Source organism: Mesoplodon mirus, assembly GCF_964341445.2.
Source record: "Mesoplodon mirus genome assembly, chromosome: 6".
NCBI classification, from domain to species: Eukaryota; Metazoa; Chordata; class Mammalia; order Artiodactyla; family Ziphiidae; genus Mesoplodon; species Mesoplodon mirus.
Window position 1 is genome coordinate 143845414 of NC_138982.1, and position 23745 is coordinate 143869158.

Consider the following 23745-nt stretch of genomic DNA (forward strand, 5'->3'; position numbering starts at 1 on the left):
GGGTCTTCCCTAGACAGCCGGCCGGTCTGGTTCCTATGGGCTGAATTTAGGTGAGTTATGAAACGTTCATCATTCATATGGCTTCTGACCAAACACAAGGAGACCAGGAGCTAATGATTGTTCTTATGAGAACAGTCTTGGGTTTTACTTGGTCGCTTATTTGATTTTGTGATTGTACAGTTGACATTTTTATAAACCTACCTAGAAAGTATGGTTCTCAAATCTCTGAGACTCACTGACCTGAAGGTTGGATACAGGAATCAGAGATGGTGGTGGGTAACTTTTACACATAAATTCCCTCTTGTGTTTTCCTGAGGTGCTGCTGGTGAGGTGGGTGAAAAACCTTTGGAAAAAAGAAGGAAGTGCACATTTATGATAGCCGAGACGTTCCATTGCTATAAACAATAACAGTGCTTATTGCCAACACAAGAACAGACTATATCCAAAAGCTGGTTGAAAAGTGGGGACCCCTTACATTTAGTTTCACATTTCATGAGAGTCCCCACTGAGACTTGGAAAGGAAGCTTGTGGGTTTCCTGTTTCTAAGACCTGCATGTCGGCCTGTCCAGAAAATGGTTATGTCCTAAATGGTATGAGAGGGTACTGTCTAATCATGGGCTTCTGGTCTACCCTGTAAGTTGTCACAAATGTGCTGCATGCCTTGGTCCAAACCCCGCACCCTTTTCTCGTCTCTGATTTTTGTCTGGCTTACAGAGGAGGATGACAACTGTCATCTTGTCCCTTTGTCTCTTCTTAAGAGTGTTCTTAGTTTCAGGATTGGATAAGTCTCTATAAGTCTCAAAGTGCTTAGCCTGGCCGAAAGTCTCTCTGTGGGCCCTTTCCTGCTTGTCTCTTTTCTCCGCAGCCACTCTGCATGTGCCAGCCAGGTGGACCGCCTGCTGCAGAAGGGGCTGCTTACCCAGTATCTGTGTGTTCTCTGCCTGGGCCACACCCTCTGCCAGGAACCCTCCCTGCCTCCCCAAGCTGGGGGAAAGCCTGCCTTCATCCATCCTTACCTCCGGGGCCAGGGTCCTTCCTGGGCACCTCCCTACCCCTCTGCCCTATGATCATAGAACTCAGAGCATGATTTTATGTGTTTCTTCTTCTGAGCTTCCAAGCAGTGGCTGTGTCAGTCACCCCTCATCTCTGCCACCTACCCCAGGCTTCACTCAGAGTCGCCACCCTCTAGGTGTCTGCCAAATGAAGGTATGAAATAACAAAAATCTGAATCACAGTAGAAGAGCATCTGCTTTTACCCCAGAAGAGGTCTTAGGAGAAGTGGGGAGGAAAATCAAGAGCCCCGAGGAGATGGAGTGTTTTGATCTTCCCTTGCTGTGTCAAGCCCGTGAGCCGTCTCTGACTAGCCATGTAGGAAGTGGTTTCTAGGTGCTGCTTCCTTGGGGCAGCTCAACCGCTGGCCTCAGCTACAGCATCGTGGGTGGGCAGGTGGGGTGCCGGGCAGTGGGGAGAGCCTGGATTCTGGGTCAGGCAGCCTGCCCTTGAAGCCTGGCTCCATGTGGTTTGGGGGCCTCGGTTTCTCATCTGCAGAATGGGGCTGATAAGAGTGCCGGTCTCAGAGGGTCGGGGTGGGGAGTGACTGTGACCCACGTGCACACAGTGGGGCTCAATGCTTTTTAGTGTGTGGGTCAAAGGTCTCTGAAGGGTTGGGTTCTTGGCTTCATTAAAGATTTGGCATAATAATAATAATAAAATAATAATAATAATACAGCTCATGCGCAGTAACTTACCCCGTCTTCCCAGCAACCCCGTGGGAAGGTTTGCTTACCCTTGCCCTGTGGTTCAGAGCAGTTAAGTCCCCTGCGCATTTGTCCAGCAGCACAGAAGTGCCGTCTCTTGCACGGCATCCGGGATCTCTCATCCAAATGCCTGGAGCTTCCTGCCCTCCCAGAGGGAGACAGCTGACAAGCTTCCCCAGAGTTGTTCTCCGAGAGAATTTCTACACTGTTCCTTCTCTACCGTGCCCCTGGGTTTCCTGCTCCTGGCAACAATTAGGACTAAATCAACCGAGCGTTTCAGAGATGATGTGAACAAATGCCTCTTGTTAAGACGCATGTGCTTTCGTGGACCAGCTAGGTGGAGTTTATTCTATCCGGGAGGTCTTCCAGGAGCTTTAGGTTACCACCCGAGGAGGGTTGCATGGTCCAGACATTTACATGGAAGCATCTGCACTTGTCGTTACTGGATGGAAATTTCCACCGTTGGAACGAAGCTACCCACAACCTTACACTTTAGAGCTTGGCCTCAGGAGTGAGGTTTGTGTAGGTTACCTTAGGAGGATGTGAGATTTTATCAGGTGCCGTGCGTTAAAGTCTGGTGGCTAGACTTTGACGATTGAACGTTAAGGATGTTGTACCCACTGCTCCAGCTGGTAGCTGTGGGGGTGTCGGTGGTGAGCGAGGTCTCAGCGTGGCAGTGGCATGGCCAGCACGTGAAGGCTGTTCTTGGATTTGCAGATATTTAACGTGAAATCCCACTGGCTGTAGTTTTGTAGAAAACGTATTTTCCTTCCTTTACAGTAATTCTGAATTAATGTGTACCAAGAAGGAGGTTAAGATGAATTGAATTGTATGTGGGCCTTAGTTAAAATTTTCCTTCTTTCTCTCTCTGTTTATTTTAATAAAATGATTCCCCATCTAGCGCCTTTTAGCAACATGCACTCAGCAGAGAAGGGGGTGGGGCTGGAAACGTGGCCTCCAGACTAAAAGAGTCAGGGTTCAAAACCCGGCTCCACCACTTACCAGCTGGGCAACTGGCTGAGTCACGTTACCTCCCTGTAGAAAGGGGTTATTAATAATAATAATGCCCATCTTATTGGACCGAATATCTTGATACAGGTGAAGCTCTGTGCCCAACATGTAGCATTTAATAAACGGTAGCTACAGTCCTTATGAATGGTATTATATGGGATATAATAAAATAATAATAGCCTAGAGTCACCAGGATGTTACCATTCTAAAAGTAAGTTGGGGGTAAAATCTGAGGCTTTAGAAATAAAAGGAGTGAAGCTACTACACAGTTACGGTGAATGTTGACTTAGCTGAGCGTTTCCTGGGTGCGAGGGAGGAGGGGGAGGACCTCCCGAGGTCACAGGGCTGTAAGTCTTGTGTTAGAGGGAGGGTCCAGCCCTGTGTACCTGCCTTGGGCTGCGAGGCCCCCCACTGGGCAGAGGAGGATGGCAGTGGTGTGACCAGCCTTGCCGGCGTCCCCACCGCCTTGTCATCGATGAGGGAACCGCTGCTGGAGAAGCGTGAGCGACACGTTCAGCCTTCCTACGAGGGCCACTAGGACCCAGGCTCCCCCTCTCTGTCCTGCATCCTGTCAAAAGATCCTTTGACCTCCCAGGTCCACAGTCATTTTTAACAAACTTGAAACGTTAAAATGTTTCCTTCTTTCACGCATGTGCCCTGCAGCGTTGTCTTCATCGAGAACAAGGTAGTGTCATCAGAGAGAAATCTGATGAGCTTGGAGGCTGTGGTGCGGGAATCCTGCAACCAGGGCTCACATCCGGCCCAAATTCAGCCTGCCCTGAGTCTTTGGGGACAGCAGACAGCCGTGACAAGCGGACACCACACTCGCGCACGCAGGGCAGTGCGGGGTGAATCCGCTGCTCTGGGACTTTGTCAGCATCGCGGGGGTGGGGTGGCCATGTGGGCAGACTTCCCAGCGGGAATCGGTGGCCCGGGGGCCTGTAATGGCCAGGAAGGAGCACGTGGATCTCTGGGAGTTTCGTGACTCTGACGATCCAGGACTTGCTCTGAGAGCCCTGCCCACGTCCAGAAGTGACTGGACTCGGAATGCGAGAGCCGGACGACCCAGCTGGGCCACCAGGTTTCATGAAAACCTGTGCAAAGTGGGCCTTCTTGGTTCACATGACGTCAGTGAGCTTGCTGTAGACTGAAGGGGGCCACATCAGAGCTGTGTTTCTGGGGGGAGTTTGAAAATCCATAGGGTTTGATAATGTCATACTGTTTGGTAAGTGATTCTGTCGTATGGAGAAGGCCCCAGGGTGCTTTGGTCCCTTTTTTTTTTTTTTTTTTTTTGTGGTACGCGGGCCTCTCACTGTTGTGGCCTCTCCCGTTGCGGAGCACAGGCTCCGGACGCGCAGGCTCAGCGGCCATGGCTCACGGGCCCAGCCGCTCCGCGGCATGTGGGATCTTCCCGGACCGGGGCACGAACCCGTGTCCCCTGCATCGACAGGCGGACTCTCAACCACTGCGCCACCAGGGAAGCCCTGGTCACTTTCTTTTACAAACGTACCTGCCATGGACAGTACAGCGGAGCCAGATACCTCCCTAAGGAACGTGGGGCAGTGAGGTTTTCTTTTATTTTGTGCAAAATTATCAAGGCACGTGCTATTCTTACTACTGTATTTGGACTGTCTGCGTTCCCATTAGGGATTAGTGGCTTTTCAAAAACTGTGCTATGAGAGGGGAGGAGGGTGCTGGAGCAATTAAGGGCAGCGATGCCTGGTACCCAGAACCAGATGGTCAATCTGGGGATGGAGAGAAGTGCCGAGAGGTAAGGGGTGAGTTTGCTGCCGGGAGAAGGCCGACCTCTCGGGGGGCTGTTTCACACCTCACACGTCCACAGCTGCTCTCAGAGCTGGTGAGGGTGTGACGGCCCAGGAGGTGGCACATTGGCTGTTTCATGCCCCCAGAAGCTGACGTGGCAGGAGTCCATCACAGTGAGCAGTGGTCCCAAACCGAGCGAGCACGAAAGTGGCCCGGAGGGTGACCGGCCCCCTGCCACGCCCCAAGGCTCTTCTTTGGGGGTCTGAGGCTGGCAAGCCTCGGTGTGTCCAACAAGTGCCGAGTGACACTGATGCTGGCCTGGGGACCCTGCTCTGAGAGCCGCTGGGGTAGAGCAGGGAAGCTGGCGGCCACTTGAGAACCACACTTGACCTTTTTAAAAGCCGGAGCCGGAAACGGCCCTGCTCACACAGCCAGCTTCCCTGGGGATGAGGGTGGTGGGACAAGGGTGCGGACCTTACTTCGTGGGAGATGCAGGGCCAGGCATAGCTTCTGAGCCCCCCACTCTGTGGACTTGGGGAGCCTGCAGGCCCCTCCCCTCCACAGCCACCTGTAGAAGTTCACTGTCCCTCAAGGAGTCTCTGTGCTTCCAGACGCTGGATAACAGGGCAGGAATGCCTGGATTCAGCAGTTTATTTATTTATTCATTTTTGGCCGTGCCTCGCGGCTTGTGTGATCTTAGTTCCCTGAACAGGGATTGAACCCAGGACCTTGGCAGTGAAAGCGCAGAATCCTAACCACTGGACCACCAGGGAATTCCGAGGATTTAGCAATTTATACTATTATTTAAGAGACCACAGATTGTATTTTTTTTTTTTTTTTTTTTTTTTGCGGTACGCGGTCCTCTCACTGTTGTGGCCTCTCCCACTGTGGAGCACAGGCTCCGGACGCGCAGGCTCAGCAGCCATGGCTCACGGGCCCAGCCACTCCCCGGCATGTGGGATCTTCCCGGACCGGGGCACGAACCCGTGTCCCCCGCATCGGCAGGCAGACTCTCAACCACTGCGCCACCAGGGAAGCCCCACAGATTGTATTTTTATCTTCATCTGATCCAGAGAACCATGTTCTAGGTAACCATCCTTGTGTGTGTGTGTGTGTGTGTTTGTGTGTGTGTGTGTATTCACACTCCCTGGTTTGTGGTATCTTCTGTGCGGGATAAAGAAGATAAAGTTTCCTTCTGCTTATTTGCAAAACCTGGTCAAGCCCCCAAGTAAAGCTGTTTTGAACTCTGTCACTGTCCGGCTTATCCCCCGGCCAGTTCCTCTGTGAAATCTGGGGAGAGGGCTGGTGGGAAGGGCTTCGCAGCACCGCCCAGACGGACGGTGGGAGAGTCGTGGGCGGGTGCCCGGTGCGCACACTCCTCACCTGTCTACCCTGGCTGTTCTCTTTCCTTGTCTGTAAACCTCCTTATCTTTGACCAAAAGAAGAATTGTCCTCTTCTGGCTAAAACCACACAGCAAGTAGCAAACTCATTTGCAGAGGCTGGAGCCTGCGGTCAGTCTGGGGTGGGGAGAACATGGCAGGGGCAGCTGCGGGGCTGGTGGGTGTTTAGGGTGGGGCGTTGGACCTGAGCCTCTCCGTCCCCTCCCGGTGCTGTGTTCTGACATGAGCCTATCTGAGCCCTTCTCTCGGTATTTTGTATGTAGTGATACTGGTCACTGCAAAGTAAGGTCGGCATGTCCACAGTCCTCTGCAGCAGCTCCAGGGACCAGGTAGGAAACACGGGCAGCTGATGTTGTCACGGATTTGCCAATCAATCGGCACATCTGAAAGCCCTCCAAGTCTGTCCTCTCACGCACCGGGTACCCACAGTCTAATGGATGGCATTGCCTTACTTTGTGATCCCCACTCTCTTTCTGGCAAAGAACTGGAGCCTCTTCCTCGTCTCCCAGATGGCATATCCTGAATTGCAGGGATAGTAATTCATGAATTTTAAAAATTCTGCTTGGAGCACGGAGGTGTCCTGGCGGTTGGAGCATGAGCTGGGTGATCGGAAGCCTTCTTGCCTCTGTGCTGAAGCGAGGGCCTGTTTCCAGGAAGTCCGTTCCCCCAACACAAAAATAATTGACCCTACGAAAAGCTTGGAAAACACCTGCTGAGAGCTGACTGTGACCTGCACCCATGGGGAAGCACCTTCCCTTTGCGGGGGGGCGGGGGTGTGACCTTAGGCAGAGAAAACCCCAAACTTGCTGGAGGAACTTCAGGTTCAGAGAGAGTCATTCCGGGAGGGGGAGGAGAAACCAGAAATGTGGGCGCCATCATTTCCCGATGCACTTGTGGAGGGTGACCTCCAAGGAAGACTACCCCGTGCCTGGCAGGTCCTGAATCCCCCAGTCACTGACCCAGCTCTGCCCTTCAGGTGCCTCCTGAAATTCAGCCCCATCCTAGCAGCTGACTTTCTGGAGGGTATCCTCCGGGGCTGCCCCTGGGCCTCCTCCAAGGAATTCCAGACGCCCTGTGCTTTGTACCGGAGGGTGTAGGCTGAAGCCAACTTCAGGATCAGAAGACTTTTTCTTTTCTGGCTGCATTGGGTCTTTTTTGCTGCCTGTGGGCTTTCTCTAGTTGCAGCGAGTGGGGGCTACTTTTTGTTGCGGTGTGTGTGCTTCTCATTGCGGTGGCTTCTCTTGTTGTATAGCACAGGCTCTAGGCATGCGGGCTTCAGTAGTTGTGGCACATGGGCTCAGTAGTTGTGGCTCGAGGGCTCTAGAGCGCAGGCCTAGTAGTTGTGGCGCACGGGCTTAGTTGCTCTGCGGCATGTGGGATCTTCCGGGACCAAGGTTCGAACCCGTGTCCCCTGCATTCGCAGGCAGATTCTTAGCCACTGTGCCACCAGGGAAGCCCCAGGATCAGAAGACTTTTGAAAGTCTGTAGATGGAAGAACCAAAGAAAAATGGGTTTATGTAAAAGCTTGAGCCTTTCCGTTGGTTTGTGTATAAGCCTGATTCATAAGGGAGACGTTGGTCTGGGGTTTTTGTAGTCATAAAAATTAGAAAGACACCGGAAATTGCATTTTTCTCCAGTTGACTTTAGGCATTTGGGCCAGATAAAGGGATTACCCAGTGAGGGAAGCAGGACACCTTCATCCTGATTTGCTTCACGACATTGACATTGCCTGGACAAGGCGCTCTCATGGACACTGGGGTCCTCTCATTTGTAAGCTGGGCCACACATCCTGCAATCCGGCACAGATGAGATGGGCAGCCAGGGGACAGGACAGATGGCAAAGCAGAAGCAAAGACAAGCCGAGTCCCCTCGTGGGAGGGAGGCACGGAGAGATCCGGGGAGAGGGAGTGGGCTGGCCAGGCGGGTGGATGTCCCATCAGGGCAGGGACGAGAGTGGCTCAGGGGAGAGGAGGCCCGTCGGGTGGGAACTAAGCTCACTGGCCAAACTCTGGGGAAGCCAGGCGATCCAGCAGTTCCCGTCTGTTTCTGAGCACCCCCTTTCTCAAAGGCACCTCCACATCTGAGTGTCTTGTTGGAGCTCTGACGACCAGCAGACGGGGCTCAAGGCGGGGAAAGTGCTGGTGGGGCAGCATGAGACACCTTGCCTGCGTCTCTCCCACAAAATGTCCCGGAATAAGATCAGGGACAGCAACCCTGGGCAGGAGCATCCCAGAGAGCCCAGGGCAGTGAGACACCTGTCACCGGAGGAGGTAGCAGCTGTGGGAGGGGGACAGGAGCCGATGGCCAGGGGGCAGGAGGTCACTGTCCCACCAAGTAGCTCCCACCTCTGGGCAGCTCACTGGCTCAGCTGTCAGCTTCCAGACTTGGGAGGTGGCAGGGACGGAATTTGCCATCCAAGCACTTCAGAGGAATTAATATGTGGAGTTTTAGAGGCTGTTGCTCGAGGGGAAGCATACTCATCAATGCATATAAGAGAGCTTTTAAAAGGAATTATTACTATCGAGACATTTTTCACCTAGGATACGGGCAAAAACAATAAAGCTGTTCTAATAATTTGCCTGTGAATGAATATTTTCATAAATGAAGCTCAGTCCAGTGCAAAAAGAGTAAACAGAGCTGCTTTGGCTAAGAGAAAAGTCATCAGGCACAGCTTTTCCTCACTGACATAAAGGGATGAAATACAACTCCATGAGCTTTTTAGTTTATTTTTCATAAATTTGCCTGGCAAAAAGGAAGAAATGTAACTTCAAGATACAAGAGCATGTGCCTATATTTGTGCTTGTATTTATAAATCCATTCATGTGTGATTATATTTATATATGAGTGTTTTTTTAAGTTAGGAAAAGCCGTTAAAGATTCCTGTAGTTCAGTCTTCTCATTTTATAGATTAGAAAACCAAGTTGCAGGTTGAGAGATTTTTGGTTTAAGATAAACCAGCTTTTGAGATCAAGTCCTATTACTGCCACATCTAAATGTGTGTCTTATATACATGTATTTATTTTGTTCTGAGTGAGAAAGTGAAATATTGATGATTCTCCTGTCAATACTAAAGCCTCATGTAACCAGATTAGGATAAATCAAAAAAAATCAAACACCTACAATTACAGCAGAGCCACAAAGCTGTAGCCTTGACCCTGATTTTACAATGACACTGGGACAACCTTGTACTTCAAATTAGTCATGAACGTCTAAGGTAAGAATGTGAGGAATTATAAACTCTCAGGAAGCAATTTCTAGCTGAGCCTTTTCCTCCTTCTTGTTGAGTTTGCTTCTTTCTCAATCTGAGTAATTTTCAAGGTAGAAAATATTTGAATTATTTTTCCATTTCATTCTGCAGGATTAAGCATCTGTTTGTCATTCAACACGTTTTTATTTTAATTATCTGTTATAAGCAAAGTACTTTTGCTAAGTGTTGGGGAGGAAAAAGTGGATGAACCATGGCCCTCAATGAGTTTCTCTTTGGCACGGAGAAGGTCTCTGGGCATTGGGAGGGGGGACTTGGATGACCTGGGAAGACAGGACACAGATGCAGTTGGTGAGGAAGAGGGGTCTGGGGACAGAATGTCCAGGGGGAGCAGAGGCAGCCCAGCACGGCTGGCAGGAAGCCTCTTTAGAACAGAAGGCGGGTGGGAGCCACAAGGAAGGACCCTGCAGAGGGCTTGGCTGTGGAGTCGAGATTTGGTGCTGGGAGAGGTCAGTGGTACCTGGTGATGGAAATGGGCTTTTTGGAGGCTGCCTGATCAGGGTGCAGGGTGCCTGGGAGGAGAGAGGCTGGAGGCCCATAAAGGGTGTTTCACCACAATTCGGGTGAAGATCTTGGACTCGAGTATGATGTTGACTGAAAAGAAATGCACAACCTAAAGGTTGAGAGTTGATTATTTGGTGAACTTTCTGAGGACTCATGCCTGCCTAGGAGGCAGCTCCCAGATGGCTCCAAAGAGGTCGGGGGGAGCCAGGATATAGAGGAGTTTTTGCACCAGGTAGTTGGACCATCAAAAGATTACTGATAATTAAAGAAAACCAGACATCTCAAGTTAATGCATTTAGCGCTTTTCTATGTATGGGGAGATGCTAGAGTCTGGGCTCATGGAAATCATTCCTTGCATAGGCACCGTAGCTCTCTGGGGCCAGCATCCTGTCCTTTCCCATCCTGAGTCCTCTCAGGATGCAAGATTGGGGTCGCCTGCAGTGGCTGCTGGCTTCATGGCCGCAACATCCTTTGTTTACTCATGTGGCAGGTGACATTCTTCATCCACAGTGACAATGGGGTAGTGGGTTGAATGGTGACCCTGAAAAATGATGAGTCTATGTTCTAACCCTGGACCCTGTAAATGGGACCTTACTGGGAATAAGGGTGTTGGCAGATGTATTAAGTTAAGGATCTGCAGGTGAGATCATCCTGGATTAGGGTGGACTTGAAATCCAAGGACAAGGTCTTAGGAGAGAAAGGGACACTCTGAGCTAAAAGACACAGGGACACAGGGCAGAAGGCAGGTGAAGACAGGCAGAAATTGAAGATGCGGCCATCAGCCAGGGGGGCATGGAGCCACCGGAGCTGGAAGAGGCAGGAAGGACCCTCCCCTCGAGCCTTTGGAGGGAGCGCGGCCCTGCTCACAGCTTGATTTCAGACTTCTGGCCTCCAGACTGTGAGAGAATATATTTCTGTTGTTTTAAGCAGCAAACTTGGGGGTAACTTACTGAGGCAGCTCCAGGAGACGACTACAAAAGAAAAGAAGGGATGAACATTTTGACAAAGAACCTCACTGTGGAGCATTGGTGCGGATGTAGAGGGAGCATGCTCTTCCAGACCGACCCCTCTCTTCCGGGGGTGTGGAGGGGGGCAGCCCCGGAAAACACATCTGGCTTTATGAAGCCAAGTCAAAGACGCATACGCTTGGTGACCCAGCATTTTCCCTCCTAGGTGTGTGCAATGCAGTCGTGTGTTTTTTGTAATAGCAGAAAGACTGGAGACACCCCAAATGCTCATCGAAGGAAGAGTGGGTAACAAACGGTGGTTAACTCCACGGTGGAACATTGTAGAAGCGTGAAAGAAAATGAACACAGTCATAGCATCAACAAGAATGTATCTTACAGACAAAATAAAGTGGAGAGGACAAAAAAGCAATTCTTGGAAGACACCCATTATGACACCATTTATATAAGTCCCCCAAACATGCAAAACTTACCAAAATTATTGAAGGATAACTACAAATGGGATACAGTAGAGACAAAAATAAGGGAATAATACAATTCACGACAATGGTGACATTCGGAGTGAGGCAGGGGGCTGAGATCAGGAGGGGCACAGTGTGTGTCTTCATTTATTTTTCTTCTTTAAACGTCACAAACATGCAGTCTGCGTTAGGGAATTAGTATAGTGTCAAGTATGGGCTTAGAGCCCGACTGCTTGGTGTTAAGTTCTGGCCCTCCACCTGTTAGCCATGGTACCTTAAGAAAGTTATTTTAGCTCTCTGCGCCTCCATTTTCTCACCTATAAAATGGGGATATTAAAGTCTGTACCACACAGGGCTGTGGTGAGAATCAAAATTAATACACGCGAGAGCTCAGAATAGTGCGGGGTGTAGTGCGTGTCGATACGCGTCGGCTACTGTAGCTGTCATCACATCATCGTCATCATCTTGTAAATGTAAAGTGCACTGAAATGAAAAAAAGGAAGGAACAGGACCGTGCAGAAATGAGGTGAGTGCACACGGGGGTGGTGGGGACCCTAACCGTCAGCCTGGGTGACCGGGAACCACAGGAGGCAGTGATACAAAATGAAGACATGGGGGAGAGACCTGGCCGGAGCTGATGATTCTATTTGGGTGGTTGGTGTTCTCCTGGGGCGAGTCCCGCCCCTCTGCTGGCCAGTGCTATAGGGGCCCTGTTGAAGGCGTGTTCCCAGGGGAAAGCAGGGGCTGGAGCTGAGCTGGGACTTGGTGGGGGGTTGGCCCTTCTGATCACATTTTGAAAGCATTCAAGTGGACAGAAGGCAGCTTGAAACCCAGTTTGCCCTCCCCGTGCTGCTGGGCGCTGCATCGTCCTCTGGTTTCCTTGGGGTCCTTGTGGATGTCCTGCACCGGGAGGGTGGCTCCGGGCTCCCCAGGGACAGGCAGCAGCATGCAGTGGCGCTCAGACGTTGAGAAGCCACACTCAAGCTCGCTCCTTGGAAGTGGCGCCTGAAGATGGGCACTGGGGCATCCGTGGGAATGAGTCGAGGCCATTCAGGAGAAACGCCTCCCCCTGGCCTGCTTGTGGGTTCCCCCTGTGGCTGTTCTTGGTCCTCTGGGGTCACTCATGGTGTCAGCAGAAGGCACGCTTGTCTGCACCAGGGTCTGTCACACGGTACCGTGAACCCAGGCCGGTTCTATGCCTCGTGTTCACCGAACTGAAGACAACACAAGCTTTTTTGTCTCTCTTGCAATTGTACCTTTCCTCCTATCATGCCTGATGGCTGGCTTGGGGATGTGTTCAGGAGTCAGATCAAGGAACAGACAGCCGTGTGTGGAAGGCCTGCTCCAGGGACCTGGGAGGATCGGGCTTCCGGGGGGAGACCCGCCAGGCAGCTGGGAAGGGGAATCACGGCAGAGCTAATAAGTACACCGCTGCCAACAAGAGGTACGATCGCAACACAGCGTCGATCATAGTAACTAGCGTCGGTGCCAGGCTCTGTCCCCGCCTGACACACGCTGCCTTGTTTACCCACCTACAGCCCGGATGGAGCTATAGCGCCCTTCCCTTGAAGGTGAGGAGCCCGGGGCCCAGGGGACTCTGTCATTGGCCCAGGAGGGAGGCGGGCATGGGATCAGCTGGTTTGCCTCCAGGCCTCCCATTTTGACTCTCAAGGTGGTGCAATGATGAATGGGCAAATTGAACAAATGGATGAAAATGGCCCAGGTGCTTGGAGGAAGAAGCCATTGCTTTAGGTGTGTGGGGGGCCGTCTTTGAGACCCACCCACGTATGGAATGCTTCCCAGTCCCCATGTCATTTCGTCTTCCACCAGCACCCAGTGGTAGGAGGTATGTGTATCCCCAATTGATGGATGAGAAAACAGAGGCTCACAGAGCTACATCAAGTTGCCCCAAGTCCCAAGGGGTGGGTTTAAGGTTTGAGTTGTTGTCACCCTATAAAGGTCCTTCTCCTCCTCCGGGGCCAGGGCACTGGCTTGAAGAACAGGCAGGACAAGGCTGAGAGCGGACGGTGTGCACGTGCTCAGTGGAGGAGGTGCGCCAGCACGGGCGGGCTGGGGAGACCCCGAGCAGACCGGCCCGGCGTGCAGGGAAACTGAGGCAGTGGGTAAAGGGGGGTCAAGGGAGATGGGCCTAGAAGGGCTCGTGTGTACCGTGGAAGGAAGGCCGTGAACCCCAGGCTGGGGCACGTAGAGTTGGTCCGGGAGGGAGCTGGGGGGGCCCCATCCAGAGGGAGCCTTGAGAGGCTCAGCGTCCCACCCAGGAGCCCCACTGGTCCAGGATGTGTCCCCGGAGCCCCTCGAGGACACATACGGGCACACAGCCAGCCCCGTGGGCAGCGCTCTCTCCACGGGACACAGGGCAAGTTCACGAGGCAGGTGTCAGCAGCCTCAGCCAGGTCACCGAGCCCTTGAAAATCCCCAGTGTAGAAATACAGCAGCTCTCTGAGCTGCTGCTTCTAAAACTGCCCCCAAAATGCTCCCGCACAGCAGCCAGTGGCTGAGCCGAGCATCTCCAGCTCTGCCTGGCTACTTGGAGGCGTGTCAGCTGTGGGCCGCCGGGCTCTGAAAAATGTCATTAGCATAAACATTCCGGGAAGCGCCAAAGCCCAGTGGTTGTCAGCCCAGCCCTGCTTCCAACGCGCTCTGTGCCTGCCTTTGTGTGCGTGCTGATTTTTGCTTTGTTTTCTCTTTCTCTTTCACAGTGTGAATTTGGGGCCAGGAGTACAGCCATTTGCTGTATCAGAGCAGTGATCCTGGCTCTCATGAAATAGAGATCCCCCGACTGCGAATCGGCCAGCGGGGCTGGGAAGCCGAGCTCAGAGGCACAGAGCTTGTGCAGCTGTTGGGTGCGGGGCATTTTGGCTCACCTCCTGGGCTGTCCTGTTCGAGAGTCTTACCTGTGCCTTTCTTGGGAGTCTGTGGCCTCTGGTTGGTGTTGCACTGTGATCTTTCTTTCATAGAAGGTGGCTCCGATGTCATTCAGCTTTGAAATGTGTCCCAAGAGAAAGCTTTATTCACAGATGAGTTGCTTGGGGACCAGGAGCATCTTCCCGGCTGGGTGACTGCGGGTTGGAGGTGACCTTTCCTCCCTCCTCCCGGCAACCTTGGATTTCAAGGTTCACCACTTGGATTTTAACCCGCTTTGGGGACGGGGTTTGGGAAGTCATTGGAGGGAGGGCCACCTCTGGATGTCGTCCCGGGCCAGGTGGTGGCGGTAGTGAGCGAGGTTCACGGGCTGCTGCTTGGGCGCAGCAGTGGAAGGGACTTTTGTGCTGGGGCTGCCACCTGTGTGCTCTGCCTTCCAGAGTGCCCGCATGCCTGCATGTGACAGCGACACGTGGGGATGGGTGTAGCCAGAGCTTCAGGAAGCAGCAGACGAGGCATCTAAATCCAGATCCCAGCCTGGGGGCAGCTGGTCCCCAGGGAGTATGCCTCCTCTGCCCTGAATCAAGGGCTGGTCGCTGCTCCAGTGGGAGATGCCAGGGTCGGCGTGGGCATGTCAGCCGGGAACACGGGCGAGGGGCAGAGACCACAGCACCTTTCAGGGCAGGTGCCCAGAGCAGGTCACAGGATCAGACCAGGAATGCGCAGGTGCCCCCTCGGCGGGTGGGGAGTGAGCCAGAACCGTGCCGGGCTCAGCTCAGCAAGGCCTGGGATGCAGCCCACTGTATCGTTTACTCACAGAGCCCCTTGGATCCTGGTAGGGAGAGAGGCCCCCATCTGATGGGACCCGCCGGGCAGTTGCAGCCAGCATCCCACTGTCCCCAGGCCAGGAGCCCGCCTGGGAGGAGCTGGGCGCCACCCTCGGTGCTATGACTTTTTTCTGGGGAACACGAAAGGGAAATTGCATTTCAGCGACTCTGCTGAGTGGCCCCTGACATGCCACTGTCCTCCAAGTCTGCAGAGTAGTGGGCTTTGAAGGACAGGCTAGAAGCTCTGTGTTGCAGGGGTGCATTTTAAGGTGGTGGATTTCCCAACAGTGTCATGGGATCAGAGGCGAGAGGAAGTTGTGTGCGCCTCCTTGGCGGTGCTTGTGGACACAGAGCATCATTGTACACGATACCTACTGACGTGATAATGGCCCAGCGAAATTCAGAATACTTAGACCCACTCAGGCAGAAGGATGAGAGGTTGCTTCTGCTGGGGGTCGGGGCAGAAGTGGAACCTAGCGGGGCACTGGGTTTGTGGGGGGCGGGGGCAGGCAGACAGACTGACGGACCTCGAAACATGAGGGAGATCGGGGTGGTGAAGCGGGGAGAGGCTCTCAGGACAAAAGGATGGAAAGCATCCCTGAGCTGTGGTCAGGGGACCATCTTTTTTTAAAAAGTGTGGGGACCCACTGTGATTGGGTATCCCTGGAGGGTTGTTTTGTTTGTTTTAAAAAAATATTTATTTATTTAGGCTGCGCTGGGTCTTAGTTGCGGCATTCGGGATCTAGTTCCCTGACCAGGGATTGAACCCAGGCCCCCTGCATTGGGGGCACGGGGTCTTAACCGCTGGACCGCCAGGGAAGTCCCCAGGGGACCATTTCACGTCCATTAAAGTCGCGCCTCTGGGGAACCGTCAAGAAAGCTTGCCGCCTTGTCTGTTGCCCTGTCTACTTCCAGAGCGTGAGCGCCTGCTAAAAATCCAGGGGTCCGTGTTCACAGCCTGACAAACTGAGCAGCTGTTCTGAAGGCAGAGTGGACTTCCTGCTGTAACATCCACCGGGGGTTGGCAGGGGGTGACGTGCTATCTGCGCGGTTTGGGGACAAATGACAATGTCCCCATTTCACGAGTGGTGCTCCCTCCCTGTGACTCAGAAGCCTTCACATGTTATGGTCGGGTCCATGTTGATATTTTTAAGCGCAGCTTCCCAGACCTGGTTCTTGTTATTGTCGGCGAAAAAAACCCCTTTCGATTTCAGAAGGTGCGAAAAACAAGCAGAGGTCTGAGCTGTGGGTGTGGCTTTGCCCCTTAATAAGGAAAAGTGAGGCACTGATGAGCCGGCCCTTGGGCATTAGGGGGAAGAAGCAGGTGGGGGAGAAGGAAATGTCACTGGTGTCTGGGAATATGGACCTTTGTCTTTTTTGCCTTGAGCTCTCTCTTGGAGAGGGAGGAAGAGGGGTCTGGAGAATAAGGCTGTCTGTTCTCACCAAGAGCCCCTTTCAGCTCCAAGGGGAGACTGATGGGGGAGGGGAGGGGGAGGGGGAGGGGTGGAGAGCACAGTTGGGCTTATCTGGTCAATGTTGGCATCTAGAGGAAAAGCACGACTTTGGGTGCAGAAATGGACCTGCTGTGTTGATTTCAGATTGAAGTTGACGTGATACTAGATTATTTGGCAACCTTACTGGTGCTTTTGGCATAAACTAAATAATCAGAAGGGTGGTTTTTTCTTCATTGTTCTAGCAGGTTTAGAAGCTTGTGAAAAAGACCAGTTCTTCTTTTAGAAGGATAAAAATACTGCAGTGATAGAAAACTGCTTCATGCCTGACAGGCAGATGTGAATAACTCCCATCTATATTTTAGTATCTGCACTGGGGCAGGGGCTCCACTGCCAGTGTGCTGATGAACTAGCTGCCTGTGGGGCATGGGGGTGTGTGTACATGGTGTGTGTGTACATGGTATGTGTGTGTACACAGTATGTGTGTGTACACAGTGTGTGGACAAGGTGTATGTACACGGTGTGTGTGTGTACATGGTGTGTATGTGTGTACACAGTGTATGTACACAGTATGTGTGTGTACACAGTGTGTGGACAAGGTGTATGTACACGGTGTGTGTGTACATGGTGTGTATGTGTGTACACAGTGTATGTACAAGGTGTGTGTATGTACACAGTGTGTGTGTGTACACGGTATGTGTGTGTACATGGTGTGTATGTGTGTACACAGTGTACGTACACAGTGTGCATACATGGTATGTGTGTGTACATAGTGTATGTATGTGGGGTGTATGTGTACATGGTGTGTGTACACAAAGTGTGTGTACATGGGGTGTGTGTGTACACAGTGTGTGTTTACAGTGTGTGTACAAGGTGTGCATATGTACACAGTGTGTATGTACATGGTGTGTGTGTACATGGTGTGTGTGTACATGATATGTGTGTGTACACAGTGTGTGTATGTACATGGTGTGTGTGTACATGGTGTGTGTGTACATGATATGTGTGTGTACACAGTGTGTGTATGTACATGGTATGTGGTGTACATGGTGTGTATGTGTGTACACAGTGTATGTACACAGTGTGTGTACACGGTATGTGTGTGTACACGGTGTGTGTGTGTGTGAGTGTGGTATGTGTACATGGTGTGTGTGTAGGTACACTGTATGTACATGATATGTGTGTGTACACAGTGTGTGTATGTACACGGTATGTGATGTACATGGTGTGTATGTGTGTACACAATGTACAGTGTGTGTACACAGTACACACTGTGTACGTGTGTGTACACAGTATGTGTGTACACGGTATGTGTGTACACATGTGTGTGCGCACGGGCTGTGTGTGTACACAGTGTATGTACACAGTGTGTGTACATGGTATGCGTGTGTACATGTGTGTGTGTACACAGTGTGTATGTATACACAGTGTGTGTGTACTTGGTGTGTGTGTGTGTACACGGTGTATGTACATAGTGTGTGTGTGCACGTAGGGGTGCACAGCATTGGTGTCTTGGCATCAGCATCAGAGCTGCTCTGAGCACCCAACCCAGGAGTGCTGGCTTGAGGGGGCTGTGATTCCAGGTGACCTGTGTAGCCTGGGTGACAGGAAATGATTTCCCAGCAATGTCCCATCAGCGTTCTCTGGGACCCTGAGCCACTGAGAGACAGAAGTTCTCATGGTGTAAACAGATGCACGTCCTCTCCTGGGGAGGCTGGGGTCAGGGTTCCCAGGCAGCCCCGTCCCTCCTCACAGAGGCTGACCGGCCTCTTTGCACCCAGCAGCATTTGGAGGCATTCTGGTGCCTTCCAGAAGTGGGCTCTGGCTCATTGAAAATGATCACAAGCCTGAGCAGCCAAACCCAGGACATTAACCCTGAGGTGGGCGCTCTTGGTGGGCGCCCCTTCCCCGCAGATGCGCCAGGACACGTGTGGCATCCTCAGTCCACGTGAATGAGGATGGTGGTCCAGCTGTTCCTCCTCAGGTGAAGAGACACTGCTGTCACGTGGCTTGTGGTTCCCAGGGTGTGTTTTGTCCCAGTTGCATCTCTAGCGACCACTGCTTATTACATCATCTACCTGCAGCTCCTCGTGACATTCTTCTTCAAACACGTGGTCTTGTTCTATCTTCACAAACACCCGTAAGGTCAAGTCCTCTTTCCTGCCCATCACCAGGTGAGGAAGGTGAGTCTAGGAAGCTGAAGGAAGTGGCCCCAGTCACACAGCAAGCTAGAGGCACAGCTGTAGGATGATGGAGGGGCCCCTGGGGCCAGACCGCCTCCATCCGAACTGTTTCCAAAGCTCCAGGAAGACTCCACATGCAGGCGATATTGGGGGCCACGGCACTGGTGGTTCTGCAGAATTATTTCCCATTCAGTGTCTGGTCTGCATTATCCCTCGTTGTTTACGGAGTTATTATTAAGCAGGCACAGGGCTGGTGAAAAGAGATGCAGCTGCAGCAGGACACGTGCTGGAGTTTGCTTGGTGCTGGGGATAGATGAGCTGAGAGCCACTGTCCGTCCCCCCTCCTCTAAGCAGCCTCGTCCCAAAGCTTGTTGCTGGGCCAGTGTGAGGGCATAGACGCCGACCACGGGAAGGCACGATGCGGGGACATCCAGACTCTAGAGGGCCAACCCCTCCCTCAGGCCACCCACCCACTGTGCTCATCCCCCACAGTGGATACAAAACTCCAGAAATTGGAATATGTTTAAATTCGTGGTCAAGAAGAAGTTCACACACGTTAGAATGTGATGGAACTGGCCACCGAAACGCCTGCAGTCCAGAGGTGCTTCCCTGCATGGCTCGAGTGAGCCCAGCTATCATGCCAGCAAAGGAGTTCTCGAAAACAACGCTTCATGAGGATGGAAGTGCACATGCATGTGCATATGGGCTGAATTGCTCCAAGCCAGCTGGGTACAATGGACAACACTGGCGAGCACAGGAGACATTTACACTTCCTTCCAGAGGCGACCGGACAACCAGAACACGACTTGTCCTCTCTTGAGCCACCAAGGCAGCCTCTTCTGTGTCCCGCAGCCCCACTTCCCTCTCCCATCATTCAGCTGATGTTCCCTTCCTGGTTTCCAAACATTGAGAAACATCCAGAGTGATTCGTGCTCACCACATCAGACAATCCTTTGATTGCCGTAATTTTCGCATGCCATGACATCGAGGATAATTTTCATCAGCCGGATAGGAATGTCTGCCTCATTTCTACCTCTCAGCAGAGAAAATACACAGTCAGTGAGCACAGTTCCAGGTAGGGGAGAGCCAGTGATGTGTGTGGTATGAGGGCAGTGCATTCAGGTTGGGCCAGTCTTCTTTGGCAGAGCTAGGAAATGTGTCACTCTAGAATCCTGTGAGTCTGCTGTGCAAAAATTTACCATTAAAAAAAAAAAGTAAAGACACACATCCATTTGAAAATAGTCAGTGACCCGGGTTTATTGCCTGTTGGCTCTTTGTAATTTGCTTGGGCTCCCTCGTTTCTTTTTAGTTGTCATTGTTTAGAGCCAACTGAAAAACATCTCTGTGAAATGAAAGACCTGCTTCAGATTGAGGAAAGATTCTGGGCCAGGCTCTGCACGCCGGTAAACTTGGGTTCAGCCTCAATAGCGACGTTTGCCGTGAGCGTTGAGTCTGCAGATGGAATTCCGTGTCTCCGGCCCTTAGGTTGTGACCCGTGGCCGTTTCAATAAAAGCCCACACCTGAACCTCAGCTGACATTTGGTTGTCCAGGGAAAAAAGCCCCACGTGATGCACACCTGGTGAATTCTGGGTCTTTGGAGGGTAGACCTCTTCTTTCGTCAGGGGAAACTGAGGCCAGGATGGTGGACGGCCTGTGCATGGCTACTGTCCAGCCATGAGCATGGCTGGGAATGAGGACCGGGCTGCCACCCACCCCCATGCTCCTCCCTCTCCCGAGGTCCCCACTGGAAACTCCAAGGTCGATCATCTTTCTTTTCACATTTAATTGGACAGAGCTTAATCAGCTCCTTTAACCTCATTATGAAAAGTCTGCACTGGGGATGCTTTAACCAGGCTTCGTGCCCATGTGGGCTGCACAGGAAAGTCTGAGAATGACCCTGGATTGGAGAAGGGCCCCTGGGAGAGCTGCAAGATGGCAGCACTCATGGCTTCTAGAACATTCCTTCTCAGGACACTGCCCCTTGGGAGGGCTTGCTGGCTAAAAAGTGCAACTGTTACATAATGTTCATGGAGGAAGCAGGAAGTTATCTTCCGAGGGAAGTGGTCCCCCAGGGAGGACCCAGGAGGCCTGGCGGGGGCGTGGCTGGTGGGGGCAGTGGGAGGCTGGGCGTGTTCGTTTCGTGTGGCTGCTATAACAAATTGCTGCAAACTGGGTGGCTTAAAAACACACACAAGTGGGCTTCCCTGGTGGCACAGTGGTTGAGAGTCTGCCTGCTGATGCAGGGGACACGGGTTCGAGCCCCGGTCCGGGAAGATCCCACATGCCGTGGAGCGGCTGGGCCCGTGAGCCGTGGCTGCTGAGCCTGCGCGTCCGGAGTCTGTGCTCCGCAACGGGAGAGGCCACAACAGTGAAAGGCCCGCGCACCGCAAAAAAACAAACAAACAAAAAATAAATAAATAAATAAAAGAAAAACAGGTTTCTGATATTAGAGAAGCACCGCCCGAGAGGGTGGCCTGCATGTGAGGACGCTTCTCAGCCGGCCTTGCTTCATGTCACACATATGCCCTGTCCCTCACTCCACGTCCCCCTGGGAGCCCACACCCCTCCAGAGCAAGAGCTGGGGGGCCGGTGACTCACTTGGCTCCACATGTATCACTTTAGCTCTGGGGTCCACAGCCAGACCCCCAGCTCCAGTTTGCTGGCTGCAAATGACAAAACCATGGTCTGTAACCCCGGTCTGCCCGCCTTTTCCCCTGAAAGGCCTGATGCTCCCCCAACTCCCAGACCCATGTCTGTTCCTGGCGTCCTGGCCGTGAGTGTCACAGCCTGTGGGAGCTCCCTGTCAGTGTTATTATCTGGTGCCCCCGTGCAGACCCCAACACCACAGGCCACAGTGAGAGCAGCACCCATGGGCCCTGCTGGAGGGAAGAGACTCCTCAGATCCCCAAAGTGAGGCTGTCCTCAGGCGTCATGACCCAGGAGCAGGCTGCATGTGGCCTCTAAGTGGCCAGTGGTCACCTCAGCCATCCGTTTCCCTGGCCAGGTGGCTCCCAGTTGCCAGGGGACCAGCTGGGGATCGGCTCTGAACTAGGGGAAGAACAGCCTAAAGGAAGGTTTGCTGCGGAGTAACCCCGATGCCGCCTGAACCCCCAGGAGGACAGTAATGAGCAGACGCCCGGCATTAGTGCTCCCTTAGTGATGTCACACAAGTCCCCTGGGCCCGGGGCCTGGAGCACCTGGCTCCCCTCCGCAGAGCTCCATCCCATGGGGAGCCCACGCTGGGGCTTGACCCTGCAGGGAGAGGGCCCTGCTGTCCCCCAGCTCTTCCCTCCATCTGTCCACCATGTGGCAGACATGATCTTTGAGGGTCCCCGACCCCCAACCCTGGTCTCCTTTGGCTCCCCTGCTGTGTGTTTGCCCACCTGCCATCACCCACATCCCGGGGGTAGGAGTCTGACTCACTTGCGGTCCTGAGCTGCTCCCCCAGGCCCCCCTGCCCCCGTCCGTCTGCTCCTCGGCCCTTCCCCCCCAACCACGGGTGACCGTCTCAGGTCTCCCCAGGTGACTGCCGCTCCCCGTAACGAGTCAGGTCGCAGGGCCGCGTGCTACCTGCCTTTTGCTTCCGCTTCTCTCTGCCTGATTAAAAGGTCCTCAGGGACTTGCCATCCAGATCAAGGAGGCAGCTGGTGACAGGCTGGGTGTTTAGGGTGTCCCATCTGTGAAAGACGAGAGGCGGCTGGGAGAAGACTCCCCAGACCCAGGCTGGGGCTCGAGTAGACACACAGGTTTGGGGGTCCAGGGAGCGACTAGGGGCAGAGTCCAAGACCAGGGCTCAGTCGAGGGCTCCACAGGCCCTTTCCTCATCAGGCCCCTTTCAGCTCTGCGTGGGAAGCCAAAGTACCGCTTTTGCCCGATTCTGATCATTTAAGGGTATGTCCTTGGAATGTTTCTCAGGGACTGAGAAGTGTTTCTTCTTTTTTTAATTTAATTTTTATTTTATTTTATTGACTGCGCCGCAGAGCACACAGGATCTTAGTTCCCCGACCAGGCATCGAACCTGTGCCCCCTGCAGTGGAAGCGCAGTCTTAACCACTGGACCGCCAGGGAAGTCCCTGAAAAATGTTTCTGAATTAGGAGTCTTTAGATGAATCCAGTTGCTTCTATTTGATTCTTTGTAGCTCATTTGAACAGTCTGCTTGAGAAAAAGCAATGTGACCCCGTTTGGCATGTGTAGTTTTTTTTTCCTTTTACAAAGCTCTCGGATGGAGATTTGGCAGAAAGTCCAAAGCAATGTGATGCAACTGCAAAATGATAAACTTTTAATTACTAATGAATTATTAATATATGAATCATTTAATTATAAAGTAATGATTTGTGAATAAATTCTATACAAATAATTTATACCAGTAGAGATGAGAAATAGAACATTCATACATGAGATAATAAATTAATCACTTAATTGATAAAGGCATGAGTTGGCCATTATGGTGGGTGGTGCAGCCCTGGGTTAGGATCTGTTTACACTGGCTCTGGGGTCCTGGACAAGTCGCCCAGGCCCACTGGACATCCAGTTCCTTAATCCGAAATGAGAATGATGGAGTCCTCGTACCCTAGATGATGCCCACGAAAGGGCTTTGTAAACTCTGAAGAGCTTTATAAAGGGCTAATTGCTAAAGGGCTTTGTAAACCAGTGCACTGGTACTTATCACTGATACACCCATGACATGCAATCGAGGAAGTAGGCAGAGGCATCCAAAAGACCTGAGGTCCATTTTCTTGCCCAGAACTCAGCATTTTCATAAATACTATGGCAGGGGTCCCCAAACCCCCCCAACCAGGCTGCACAGCAGGAGGTGAGCAGCGGGGGAGCCAGCGAAGCTTCATCTGTATTTACAGCCACTCCCCATGGCTTGCGTTACCGCCTGAGCTCCGCCTCCTGTCAGATCAGCTGCGGCATTAGATTCTCATAGGAGTGCGAACCTTACTGTGAACTGCGCGTGCGAGGGATCTAGGCTGCGCGCTCCTTATGAGAATTTAATGCCTGATGATCTGAGGAGGAGCTGAGGCGGTGATGCTGGCGCTGGGGAGTGGGTGCAAATACAGATTCTCATTAGCAGAGAGGTTTGACCGCACAGAGACCATAATAAATCTGTTGCTTGCACACTCATATCAAAACCCTATCAGTGAGTGGCAAGTGACAATTAAGCTGCATCTTACGGAGCAGACTGGACATAGCAACACACTTCGAGTGTCACTGTCTCCCATCACCCCCAGATGGGACCCTCTAGTTGCAGGAAAACAAGCTCAGGGC

General features: G+C 52.4%; 1 protein-coding gene across 1 annotated transcript in view; it reads left to right on the forward strand.

Annotated features, from left to right (window-relative positions):
- The window catches only part of ABCG1 (ATP binding cassette subfamily G member 1), a gene marked incomplete at its 3' end in the record, with an annotated part of 55795 nt that overhangs the window by 16070 nt on the left and 15980 nt on the right, over positions 1–23745 (forward strand). The window lies entirely within an intron of this gene.